The 13,508-nt window shown below is 45.2% G+C and overlaps 1 protein-coding gene across 1 annotated transcript in view; it reads right to left on the reverse strand.

Moving 5' to 3' along the window:
- SLC23A3 (solute carrier family 23 member 3) overlaps positions 1-13,508 on the reverse strand; it is a 29,591-nt gene that overhangs the window by 6,346 nt on the left and 9,737 nt on the right. The gene's annotated exons all lie outside the window — the stretch shown is intronic.

Here is a 13,508-nt window from a genome sequence, read left to right on the forward strand (position 1 = left end):
TGGAAGACAAAGGATGTCAGGAGTGCTATAATAATGTCCTCAATGTGCAATATAACTTATATAATCCTGCCCCCATGTAAAAGAACAATACTGCTCTTGTGTACAAGAATATAGCTACTATAATACTGCTTCTATGTACAAGAATATAACTACTATAATACTTCCCCATGTACAAGAATATAGCTACTATAATACTGCCCCCTATGTACAAGAATATAACTACTATAATACTGCCCTTATGTACAAGAATATAACTACTATAATACTGCCCCCTATGCACAAGAATATAACTACTATAATACTGCCCCCTATGTACAAGAATATAACTACTATAATACTGCTTCTATGTACAAGAATATAACTACTATAATACTTCCCCATGTACAAGAATATAGCTACTATAATACTGCCTCCTATGTACAAGAATATAACTATTATAATACTGCCCTTATGTACAAGAATATAACTACTATAATACTGCCCCCTATGCACAAGAATATAACTACTATAATACTGCTCCTATGTACAAGAATATAACTACTATAATACTGCTCCTGTGTACAAGAATATAACTACTATAATACTGCTATGTGCAAGAATATAACTACTATAATACTGCTCCTATGTACAAGAATATAACTACTATAATACTGCCCCTATGTACAAGAATATAACTACTATAATACTGCCCCTATGTACAAGAATATAACTATTATAATACTGCCCCTATGTACAAGAATATAACTACTATAATACTGCCCCTATGTACAAGAATATAAATACTATAATACTGCTCCTATGTACAGGAATATAACTACTATAATACTGCTCCTATGTACAAGAATATAACTACTATAATACTGCCCCTATGTACAAGAATATAACTACTATAATACTGCCTCTATGTACAAGAATATAACTACTATAATACTGCCCCTATGTACAAGAATATAACTACTATAATACTGCCCCTATGTACAAGAATATAACTACTATAATACTGCTCCTATGTACAAGAATATAACTACTATAATACTGCCCCTATGTACAAGAATATAACTACTATAATACTGCCCCTATATACAAGAATATAACTACTATAATACTGCTCCTATGTACAAGAATATAACTACTATAATACTGCCCCTATGTACAAGAATATAACTACTATAATACTGCCCCTATGTACAAGAATATAACTACTATAATACTGCCCCTATGTACAAGAATATAACTACTATAATACTGCCCCTATGTACAAGAATATAACTACTATAATACTGCTCCTATGTACAAGAATATAACTACTATAATACTGCCCCCTATATACAAGAATATAACTACTATAATACTGCCCCCTATATACAAGAATATAACTACTATAATACCGCCCCTATGTACAAGAATATAACTACTATAATACTGCTCCTATGTACAGGAATATAACTACTACAAGGCCGGGGTCACACTAGAGAGGAATACGGACGAGTGAGAGCCGTTAAAAGCACGCATTACACATGGACCAATGATTCTCTATGGGGTCCCTCGCACCAGCCGTATATTTCTCGTCCGTATTCTACGCTCCGTGCCAATCGCAGCATGCTGAGACTGTCAGCGTACTACGCCCGTAATACGCCAATGCAAGTCTATGGGTGCGCTAAAAATACGGATTACACACGGACCATACGTGTGACTTGCGAGCAATACGCAGGTCTTTTGGCTGGTGACAGGAAATGGGCCAATCCATCATCAGGAAGCCTAGACATGCAAATGAGCTCAAAAAGCGCTCCAGTACACCGCCACGGAGTACAGCAGCGTCATGGCGCCATATTTCCTCAATGTGGAGATGCTTATTGTATTAGTGCAGGAGCGGCCAGAACTCTGGGACCAACGTGATGCCCATTATGAACCGGGCAAGAAAGGAGGCGTCATGGAGGCGCATATGTCGCCAGATGTTCCATGATTTTGGTGATCGGCCACGTGAGGAGCAGCAGAAACTGAGTAAGTACAACCCAAAAACTGTTTAAAATTACCTCACATCAAAAGATGCATATAGAATCAGCCCCCCCCTTCCTGTGCTTGGACTTTTTGCCTCATGAGGCGGGTAGATTTTGATGTGACAGATGGTTTGACACTGCCATAATTTGGCCCAGGCCACAAGCTCCTCATCCTCTTGGCCAACCAAGTTATTAAGTGTAGTTACTTGATACATGAACTCTTGTGATCCTGTGTATCTGGCCTGGATGCCCCAATTATATATGCCTCCCTGGGTAGAAAGCACACCCCAGAAGGCCACATGCCTAGACTACTGGTAGCAAATGTGACCGATCAAATATGTGAAATTGAGAATATTTCCTGTCACATTGCAGTGGAAGATGTGATGAGACGGTGGCGCAGCATCCGCGACCAATACAGGCGGGAACGTCAGCAGCGGTCCAGGAGTGGTGATGCGGGCCACGTAAAGAGGAAATACATCTATTATGACCGCCTCTCCTTCCTCGCCCCTGTTCTGGATCTGAGACTGTAAGTACATACCTCATACCACATTACACAGATACTTTACAGGGCCAAAAATATTGATTTATTTTTGGCTCTGTTCTATTTCATAACAGAACTCAGTCCAACCTTACGGAGAGAGAAACGGCCTCAGATACCGAGCCCATCATAGATCCTGTAGAGGATGAGGTGACTGGCCCATCTTCTCACCCTACAAGAAGCATGGGTGAAGATTCCGTTCAGGAAAACCCAGTGCCTGCACCACAAACCCCACCACCAGGAACACATCCACAACCAGGACCGTCTGCTGCTTCAGCCATACAGAAGGAGCAGGGCAACATCAGCAGCCCAACTGGCCAGATCCGGCGCTCCCCACAGCCTGCTGGACCATCCCGGCGAGGGCAAAGAAGGCGCCATATCCCTGCCCAAGATACCCGGACACAGGGGTACTGAACTATCTGGCTAGAGTGAATACAGATGATGGCGAGGAGGCATACTCACGCAGCCTGGCCCTTTATCTTTGTGCCCTTTCCCGTGAGGTGAGGCTCCGTATTCGGGGATGTTTTCAGATCCTGCTTGATGCAAGCACACCCCCCAATACCCCATATGAGTTATTTGAATATCTGGAGAGGTGGCAGCTTTCCCCCAGGAATCTGATGCGCCTTAGACACCCCACACACATGCTTGCTCAAGCAGGCTCTGATGATCCTCAAATACGTGGACCTACACCTCACCCCCTTCCTCCCCCTACCCAACCTTTACAACACCAGCAACATATGTCTGGCTCTAGCCAACCCCACCAATATGGCCACTTTTTCCCACCCAGTGTTGGAGGCTGGTCCCAACCTGGTTGGGGACGACATGGCTATATTGGTGGGTATGAGACACGGGCCTACCAGCCCCAACAAGAGGCCCCTCTCCAGTATCATTCTGGCCAGTACCAAGCACAATCCCAGGAGGCAGTACACTACCCACATCATGGGCAACAGTATGCCCCCACACAGGGCGATGTTGGGCAAAGTAGCCAGCAGCAAACACAGGCTGCTCTTCCGCCTTCTCCTTCCCCAAATTACCAAAATTTATAATGTAGCCATTTTGGTATTGCCTAATGTTGTATTTTTGTTTTTGTATGTGTGGAAAATTGTTTGTGAAAAAATGTTCACATCTGCAAAATGGGCAATTTGCCACATTGCCACAGTTCTTATATGGCAATAATATGTTTTGATTTAAAAAAACAACAACAAAAAAGGTCACGTAAACATTTGTCTACTACATTTTACGTCTCTGTCTCAATTCTAAAAAACAGTGTCCGCATACTAACATACGCTTACCAATGCAATTAAACAGTCATAGAATCATAAGGGGTAGAAATATATATATTTAGACACACATAAAACAAAAAATTATAACATAGACACAGCATGCTCTTAGCAAGATTTTTCCCCCTCAGGTGACATAAAGTAATTAGTGAATATATCACGCACTTTGAGGCCAGAGAGCGGTCTACGTTGAGGGTTGATAGGTGGTCTCACCCTACGCACATTGTCCGGTCTACGCACAACACCAGCAGAGGAACAATCATGTATCCTGGTGAAGTTATGAAGAACCACACAGGCTTTCACAACTTCATTAACATTTTGTTCACTCAGCTGAATGGCAGACTGGAGTACCCACCATTTGGCACAAAGAATGCCAAAGGAACACTCCACCAGTCGCCGAGCACGTGATAGGCGCAAGTTAAAAATTCTGCGCCGGTGGTCCAGGTTGCGCCGGGGATATGGCCTCATGACATTGCACGTTAGCTGAAACGCCTCATCTGCCACAAGGACATAAGGGACGGATTCTTGAGTGGAGCCTGGTAGCTGGCGTGGTGGTGGTAGATCCAACTGGTTGGTGCGTAGCCGCCGAGCCATAATGGAAGTATTGAAGACTCTAGAGTCTCCCGTCCTTCCATAGGCCCCAATGTCAACAATTCTAAACTTGTATTGAGGGTCGGCCAGAGCCAACAATACAACAGAAAAGTATTGATTATAATTGAAGAATTGGGAGCCAGAGTTCGGCGGCTTACGCCCCCGGATATGTTTGCCATCAAGGGCCCCAATACAATTAGGAACTGGCATTCCTCCTCAACGTCCCTTGATATCCTCAACCAGTTTACTACCGAGTTGATGTAGTCTTGACCATATTTGACTACATGTCGACCTGACTATGCAAGAAATGGTAGATCTTCCAATGAGAAACTCATGGTGGAGGGCGGCATAAGACAGGACAGTGGACAGGAAGCTGAAGAGCAACAGAAAAGGAACCTTTTAGAATGCACAAATTAACCAAATACCAGGTACATATATGCAAAACTTGCTATGAATTCACATCTAATAACACACACATATTTGGTCGCACAATGACCAAGTGATATTCAGTACATATTACACATAACATTCTGGTCTGTAAGTTTCAACATATCTGGAATAAGATGAGGGCATTAAACTTAGTCCATGAAGCAAAAAAATACAGACTTTGGGCAACACATCATGAACATAGAGAATGTGGTTGTGTAGTACATACCGTATTGTGAGTAGAAGTCGCTCCTCTGCAGATATCGCTTTGCGCATCCTTGTGTCCTGAAAGGTTATCCCAGGGCGCACTGTCTCCAAGAGTCGATCAAATGTTGCAAGGCTCATGCGACAGTATTGGTAGAATTTAGCCGATGCTCCCGCAGAGAAGAATAGAGGCGGTGAAAATGACCTCTTGTGAGTCGTTGCCTCAAAAGTGGATGGACCCACATGCGTCTCCTCCTCCGCGGATCCACTATCACTGGGTATGGTTGACCAAAGCGGCGTGACAAAAGCCAGGTAAAGAGAACCTGCTCAGTTGTGGTGAATCTCAGACTGTCTGCCATGTTGCACATACAACACCAACACACCTAGTCAAGGCAAGTTCAGAAATGGACAGAATGGAGGCAGCCACCTGTTCCTGAGCCAATAAATTCAGTACAGGCTAATGATTTAAATAGTTGGCAGGCCTCAAAACCGTTAAATGTCCATTTAGCAAGCCTGCGAGAAAATCTCAGCATACGGATTCCATACAGATGCTGACATGCGCAAAATACGCGACCACACCTTGCTTACGGATGACATACGGAGCACTATTTAGGGGTCATTCATCCGTATTACGCAAGTAAACTACAGACCGTATTTTGCGTCGGATAGTGTGACCCCGGCCTAATACTGCTACTGTGTACAAGAATATAACTACTATAATACTGCCCTCTATGTAAAAGAGTATAACTACTATAATACTGCCCCCTATGTACAAGAATATGACTACTATAATATTGCCCTTTATGTAAAAGAATATAACTACTATAATACTGCCCACTATGTACAAGAATATAAGTACTATAATACTGCCCCCTATTTACAAGAATATAACTACTATAATACTGCCCCTATGTACAAGAATATAACTACTATAATACTGCCCTCTATGTAAAAGAATATAACTACTATAAAACTGCTCCTATGTACAAGAATATAACTACTATAATACTGCCCTCTATGTAAAAGAATATAACTACTATAATACTGCCCACTATGTACAAGAATATAAGTACTATAATACTGCCCCCTATTTACAAGAATATAACTACTATAATACTGCCCCTATATACAAGAATATAACTACTATAATACTGCCCCCTATGTACAAGAATATAACTACTATAATACTGCCCCTATGTACAAGAATATAACTATAATACTGCCCCTATGTACAAGAATATAACTACTATAATACTGCTCCTATGTACAAGAATCTAACTACTATAATACTGCCCTCTATCTAAAAGAGTATAACTACTATAATACTGCTCCCTATGTACAAGAATATAGCTACTATAATACTGCCCTCTATGTACAAGAATATAACTACTATAATACTGCTCTTATGTACAAGAATATAACTACTATAATACTGCCCCTATGTACAAGAATATAACTACTATAATACTGCCCCTATGTACAAGAATATAACTACTATAATACTGCTCCTATGTACAAAAACCACCTTTGTTACTTACCGGTAGCCGGTTTTTCCAGAACCCATGACAGCACCACATGAGAGAGGGATCCGCCCCGCCAGGACAGGAACCTACTGAGACATAAGGGGCGGCACCTCTCCCCAGCTTCAGTTGGGTTACAGAGCATTGAGAGGACTTCCCGGTTAGTTACATGTTTAATCCAACACCACATCACTCAAAAGCACCCTACTAATTGTGCACACCCATACAGTGAAAAAGGGGAGGGAATATACGGGTGCTGTCATGGGTTCCGGAAAAATGGCTACCGGTAAGTAACCATGGTGGTTTTCCCTTCACCCATGACAGCACCACATGAGAGATTTTTGGAGACTTCGAAACACCTTAGGGAGGGACCACTGCTTGCAGCACCCTTCTACCCAAGGTTAAGTCAGCAGAGGAGGACAGATTTAATCTATAGTGCTTAAAAAAGGTTGAAGGTGAGGCCCAGGTAGCGGCCTTACAAATTTGTTCAATTGATACCTCTGCCTTTTCAGCCCAGGAGGTCGCCACGGCTCTGGTGGAATGAGCCTTGATGCCGTCAGGAATCGGGATACCACTAGCTGTGTAGGCTACACTATTGGCCTCCCTAATCCATCTAGCAATAGTCCCTTTTGAAACCCTGTAGCCTTTCCTGGCACCCTGAAAAGCTACGAATAGGGACTGGGACCTCCTCCATTGGCTAGTGACAGATATGTATTCTAAGAGAGCCCTCTTAACATCCAAACTATGGAATTTTTCCTCCCCCAAATTTTTCGGATTCTCGCAGAAGGATGGGAGGACAATCTCCTGACCCCGATGGAAATCTGACGCTACCTTAGGGAGATAAGCGGGGTCTGTTCTTAACACTACCCTATCCTGAAAAACTTGCGTATAGGGTGGATTTATTGAGAGGGCCTGCAAGTCGCTTATTCTGCGGGCTGACGTAAGGGCCACTAAAATGATCGTCTTTAGGGTCAGAAACTTCAGGTGTAGCTGGTGTAACGGCTCATATGGTTCCTTTGTAAGGGCTTCTAGCACTAGGTTTAAATCCCAGGGGGCTATTCTGGGTATTGGGATAGGCCTAGCTCTATGGCAGGATGTAATGAATCTGGCTACCCACCTATTTCATGCCAATTTGCAGTTGCAGAGTGCCCCCAGTGCAGATACCTGAACCTTAACTGTGTTCACTGCTAGTCCCATCTGCAACCCCGATTGTAAGAATTCCAGGATGGCACTAATCGGGGGTTCTTTTCCTAACGGCATACCTAGGAACTTATTCCATGTTCTGCCATAGATGTTAGTAGTCACTGGTTTCCTGCTCTTTAGCAGAGTGGCCACCAGCCCAGGGGAGAACCCTCTATCCATTAAAAGCGACTTTTCAAATTCCACGCCGTCAGATGGAATCCTTTGACCTGAGCATGGAATATTGGCCCTTGCGCTAGTAGGTCCGGGATCTCTGGCAGAACCCATGGATCGGAGAGGGACATTCTTTGTAGTAGAGAGAACCAGGGCCTTTTCGGCCAAAATGGGGCTATTAGAATCACCCTGGCTTTATCGCTTCTGATCTTCCTGACAACTGTTGGGATCAGAGCCACTGGGGGGGAACGCATAAGCTAGCCTGAAGTTCCACTGGATGTGCAATGAGTCCACTGCCCGTGCAATGAGTCCACTGCCCATGGCTCTTCTCTCGGGTTCAGAGAGCAAAACCTTTCTGTTTGCCTGTTGTACTTGTTGGCAAAGAGGTCTATTACTGGTTTCCCCCAAAGCTGCGTTATTTTTTGAAAGATGGAACGATTTAGTGTCCATTCTCCTTGCTTCAGGGTATTGCGACTCAGAAAATCTGCCTCTATGTTTTCTGCCCCTTTTATGTGTAAGGCTGTCAAGGAGTGTAGGTGTTCCTCTGCTCTGCTCAGAATGTCGCTCGCCGCTTTCATTAGGGAGTGTGATCTTGTCCCCCCTTGGTGGTTGATATATGCCACTGTTACTCTGTTGTCTGACATGATGCATACGTTGCGACCCTGGAGTAATGAAATTAAGAGACTTAGGGCCTTGTTCACTGCCCACAGTTCTCTTAGGTTGGAAGATGCTTCCCTTTCTTGAGCTGTCCAGGAGCTCTGGCCTATTAGGCCCCTTAGGTGTGCCCCCCACCCCGAGGAGCTTGCATCTGTTAAAATTACATTTGTCGTCTGTCTGTCCCAAGGTATTCCTGAGGTCAGATTTGTACCGTTCAGCCACCAGTTGAGAGAATCTCTGGTTTTTACGGAAAGCTCCAGCTTCCCTTCTAAACATCCTCTTAGCATTCTTTGCGCTGATAATATCTCCTCCTGGAGTTGACGGGTGTGAAACTGAGCCCACCTTACCGCCGGAATACAGGATGTTAGGGTACCTAGTAGGGACATTGCCCTTCTCAATGTCATACATGGTTGGATCCGGGCCGCCAAGACCAGATTTTGTACCTTCTCTATTTTGGAATCCGGGAGCAGACACTCCTGCCTTTCTGAATCCAGTATGAAACCCAGGAAGGTCTGTTTTATTTAGGGGTTGTAATTTGGATTTTTTGAAAATTGATTATCCACCCTAATTCTTGCAAGGTGTCGGTCACCCGGCTCAGCTGCGCCGTGCAGTGGTCCTCTGAGCTGCCCACTATAAGAAAATCGTCCAGGTATGGTATTATAACTGTGTCGTGAATTCTGAGAAAGGCTGTCACCTCTGCTATGACCTTGGTGAAAACTCTCGGGGCTATGGATATTCCGAATGGAAGAGCTCTGAACTGGAAATGCCTCAGTCTTCCTTGGATATAAAGTGCTACCCTTAGGTATTTTTGGTAATCTGGATGGATAGGGATGTGATAATATGCATCCTTTAAGTCGACTACGGCCATAAAGCAATCTTGATGTAGTAGCTTCACGGCCGTGGCCACCGACTCCATCTTGAAGGTCTGGTTTCTTATCCATCGATTGAGCACTCTGAGATTTATAATTGTCCTGAATGACTGATCCGGTTTTTTTTATGAGAAAAAGGGGTGAATAGAACCCCCTTCCTTCCTGCGTGTGTGGGACCTCGTAAAGTACCTGCTTGTCTATCAGGGTCAGGATATCCACTTCTAAGGCCAACTGTTCTTCGGTTACCTTCCTGATGGGTGTAATGACAACCACGGGTTTTGGCTGGCGAATAAAGGGGATTTTCAGGCCATCTTTTAGGATGCCCAGGATCCAGGTATTGGAGGAGATCTTTTCCCAGACCTGGAAAAAGAGTGCCAATCTCCCCCCCCACTGGAATACTGGCGTCATTGTGGCGATTTCTTTGAGGTGGAGGTACCCCCACCAAACATAAATCCCGACTCTTTTTTCCTTTTATCCTCCCATCTTCTCCTGTCAGCGGGAGGCCGCGCCCTATTGAATCTTCCCCTCCGAAAGGGCTGTCTTCTCTGTTCCGTCGGGAACCTGGGAAAGCCTTTTTTCTTATCCCCTGCTTTCTCCAGGATATCGTCTAAGTTCTTGCCGAATAAGAACCGACCATCGCAGGGGAGAGAGCACAATTTCGCTTTAGACTGTAGGTCACCCGGGCAGCCCTTAAGCCATAATGCTCGCCTAGCAGCGTTTGATAGTCCCGCTGCCCTAGCAGTCAACCTCAGAGTCTGCCGAGGTATCTGCCAAAAAAGCCGCTGCCCCGTGCAAGAGATACATATCTGCTAAAATCTTCTCTCTTGGGACTTTTGATGCCAGCTTCTCTTCCAACTGCTGCAGCCAGATCATGAGGGAGCATGTCGTGCAGGTGCCCGCTATCGCCGGCTTTAGTCCTCCTGCTGTCGCTTCCCACGCGTGCCTCAAATATGAGTCCGCCTTTTTGTCCTGCGGGTCTCTAAGAACCCCTGAGTCCTCCAAGAGCAAGGCCGACCTTTTGGAAGATCTGGAAACTGCTGCATCTATTTTTGGGACTTTATCCCATATCTCCGCATCCTTGTGCTCAAAGGGATATCGCCTCTTAGAGGTGGACGGAAGGGCCCCCCGATTTTTCAGGTTTCTTCCACTCTCTCTCTCAATAAGCGCCTGGATTTTCTCATTCACTGGAAGGTCCGCTTTTTCCTCTCTTGAAGCCACCCAAACATGACATCCTCTAGGGTTTTAGCCGCCCTTTCTTCCTGTAGGCCCATTGTGGTTCTAATGGCCTTTATGATGGCATCTGTGTCTTCTACAGGGAAACATGGTTTACCCCCCGTGTCACTGTCCGAGGAGTCTGAGGAGGATGATTGTTCCGCCTGAGACGAGGCTGATGCGGACTCTGAGGGAGAACTAGGGGGATTCTTCCTACTTTTCTTCCCTTTTTTCAATAGGGACTTAATTGAACCCTCCATTTCTGACCTGAGGGTGGATATCAAATTGGCAGCGAAACTAGGCGCTTCCTCCGCCATAGTTCGCTGAATGCAAGAGGCACAGAGATCTTTCTGCCAATCTCTTGCTAAGGGATTTTTACATATAGCACATTCCCTATTGTTCTTCTTGCTTCCTGCTTTTCTGGGCCTTTCCTACGGGGTAGAGCATACAACAGAAAATCACTATTAACATAATGCTAACATTCACGAAGATCACTCACCACCCGTAATCAAGGGTACCGGATTCGGAGGCTGCGTTGGAGCACGTGACCTGTCCTCTTTGGACCTTGAGGAGTCCCCCGATGTTATGAATGGGTCACCGAGGAGGAAAAAAGCAAAACACGCTAAGTCTCAGAAAACCAGAGAGGTTGGTTGGTAACTATGCAGAATGCAGAGCCCTGATCTTAACACACAGCTAGAAGCAGTCGTGGAGCATGTCTATGGTGGTCCTGGATGCCTCGTCACAACCAGAGAGCTAAATAAGCCTAAAGTAAGAAAAGAGGAAAACTAACTCCCCAGAGCAGACCCCAAAGGAAAGACAGCCCCCCACATGTATTGACGGTGAAGCAAGATGAAAACACAAACAAAGGCAGAAATATAGGCTGAGAAAACGATTGGGCCAAACTAACTTGAAAGGACAGGAAAGGAAAGATACTGTCTGCAATCTGCCAAAAAACCCTACCAAAAATAATGTAATAATAACAAAATTAACCCTGAAGTCACTAGACTTCTCCCACTATATCAGCACTCTGGAATATTCTGAGACAGAGCAAAAAGAGGCCAATCTAATTAAAGGACAAAAAGGCAAATACAGAAAAATAAGAGTGGAAATTTAGCACAGCCCAGCCGGGCTGGCCGACCACACAAAAACTGAGTTGACCAGCAAGAGCAAGTGTGAACATTAGCAAAAAACAAACTTAACTTGAGATGACTGGAGCAGAGCTGAAGTCCAAGACCTGAGAAACAGACTGAATCACCAGCAACAGGATAGGGCGTTGGCTATCTTATATCCAGTCTGATACTCCGGAGATCCAATCACTATCCTCCTCGTCAGGTGGCAGACCATTACCAATTAAACTAACCTCACTACCTCCTGTCACTACCAGAGGGAGAACAGAAGGAGAGCTCCCAGCTGGTGGAGCAAAAAATGAGCTCATAACACCCCGACCTGCGGCTGGGGCGACTACTGCTTGAATGGCTTCCATGTTTTCTGCCAGAGGGCTGTGAGGGAGGCAGGGACACTGAGCGCTCCTGCTCTGACTCCATCTTGCACCGCTCATTCTGCCGCTGCTTCCTCTTTTTGAATTACGCGCCTCAGTCCTGGTGAGCATCTCCCTCCCCCTCCACCGTGCGACCGCCGGCCGACCGCTTCAGAAAGCCGGCCGGCGTCACCTCAGGCGCCATTACACCGTCGCCTTCTTGCTGACGTCAGCCGGCGCACCCAGAATCCACAGCGCCGCTGACGTCAGCGGCTGGAAGAAGCGTCTCTCCCTTGCCACGGGGATCGAGATGCGACGTACGCGAGGGGAGGGCGGCGCGGTGGGGGCTCACGGAGCTACCGGGATCCCATCCACGCCCGCACAAACCCGGAGTCCAGAGGAACCCCGGGGACTGCGCTTCCAGGACCCGACAGCCGGCGCTACAGGTAAGCTCCCTGTTCTTCCCGCGCCGGGACGGACCTGGGTCCTCTTTTTTTTTTTTCCTCTTCTTCTTTCTTCGCCATGACAGGCACCGCCACAGTGGGATTCCTTTCCAGGACGGGAACCCAACTGAAGCGGGGGAGAGGTGCCGCCCCTTATGTCTCAGTAGGTTCCTGTCCTGGCGGGGCGGATCCCTCTCTCATGTGGTGCTGTCATGGGTGAAGGGAAAATTTAACTACTATAATACTGCTCCAATGTACAAGAATATAACTACTATAATACTGCCCCCTATGTACAAGAATATAACTACTATAATACTGCCCCTATGTACAAGAATATAACTACTATAATACTGCCCCTTATGTACAAGAATATAGCTACTATAATACTGCCCCCTATGTACAAGAATATAAATACTATAATACTGCTCCAATGTACAAGAATATTGTGATGGTGCGGTAGGCTACCGGTATGTGGATATCATTTTGTGTATATTTCTATTTCACTGATTTTCATAGTGTTTTTCTTGTTGCCTTGTATGTCTATAGCCTGTAGCCTGACTGTATGGAAGCGTATGGACCCATTTTATCCTCTGGCTGCTAGAGTTTTGGACTCTCATCTCCCTGGACATTTTATCCTGTTACTGGACTGCATTTGTGTTCTGGACTAATATATCCTCAGTTTGGTGGAATGTTTATGGACCTTCTAGTTTTGCCCATAATAAAGGTTTTGGGATTGTTCATACTTCCCTCGCTCTGTTGATTGTGTGGTATCGGAGAAGGACCCCGTGACAAATATAACTACTATAATACTGCTCCAATGTACAAGAATATAACTACTGTAATACTGCCCTTATGTACAAGAATATAACTACTATAATACTGCCCCAATGTACAAGAATATAACCACTATAATACTGCCCCTATGTACAAGAATATAACTA

Source organism: Dendrobates tinctorius, unplaced genomic scaffold (assembly GCF_039654945.1).
Source record: "Dendrobates tinctorius isolate UK_male_01 unplaced genomic scaffold, ASM3965494v1 ptg000143l, whole genome shotgun sequence".
Classification (NCBI taxonomy): Eukaryota; Metazoa; Chordata; class Amphibia; order Anura; family Dendrobatidae; genus Dendrobates; species Dendrobates tinctorius.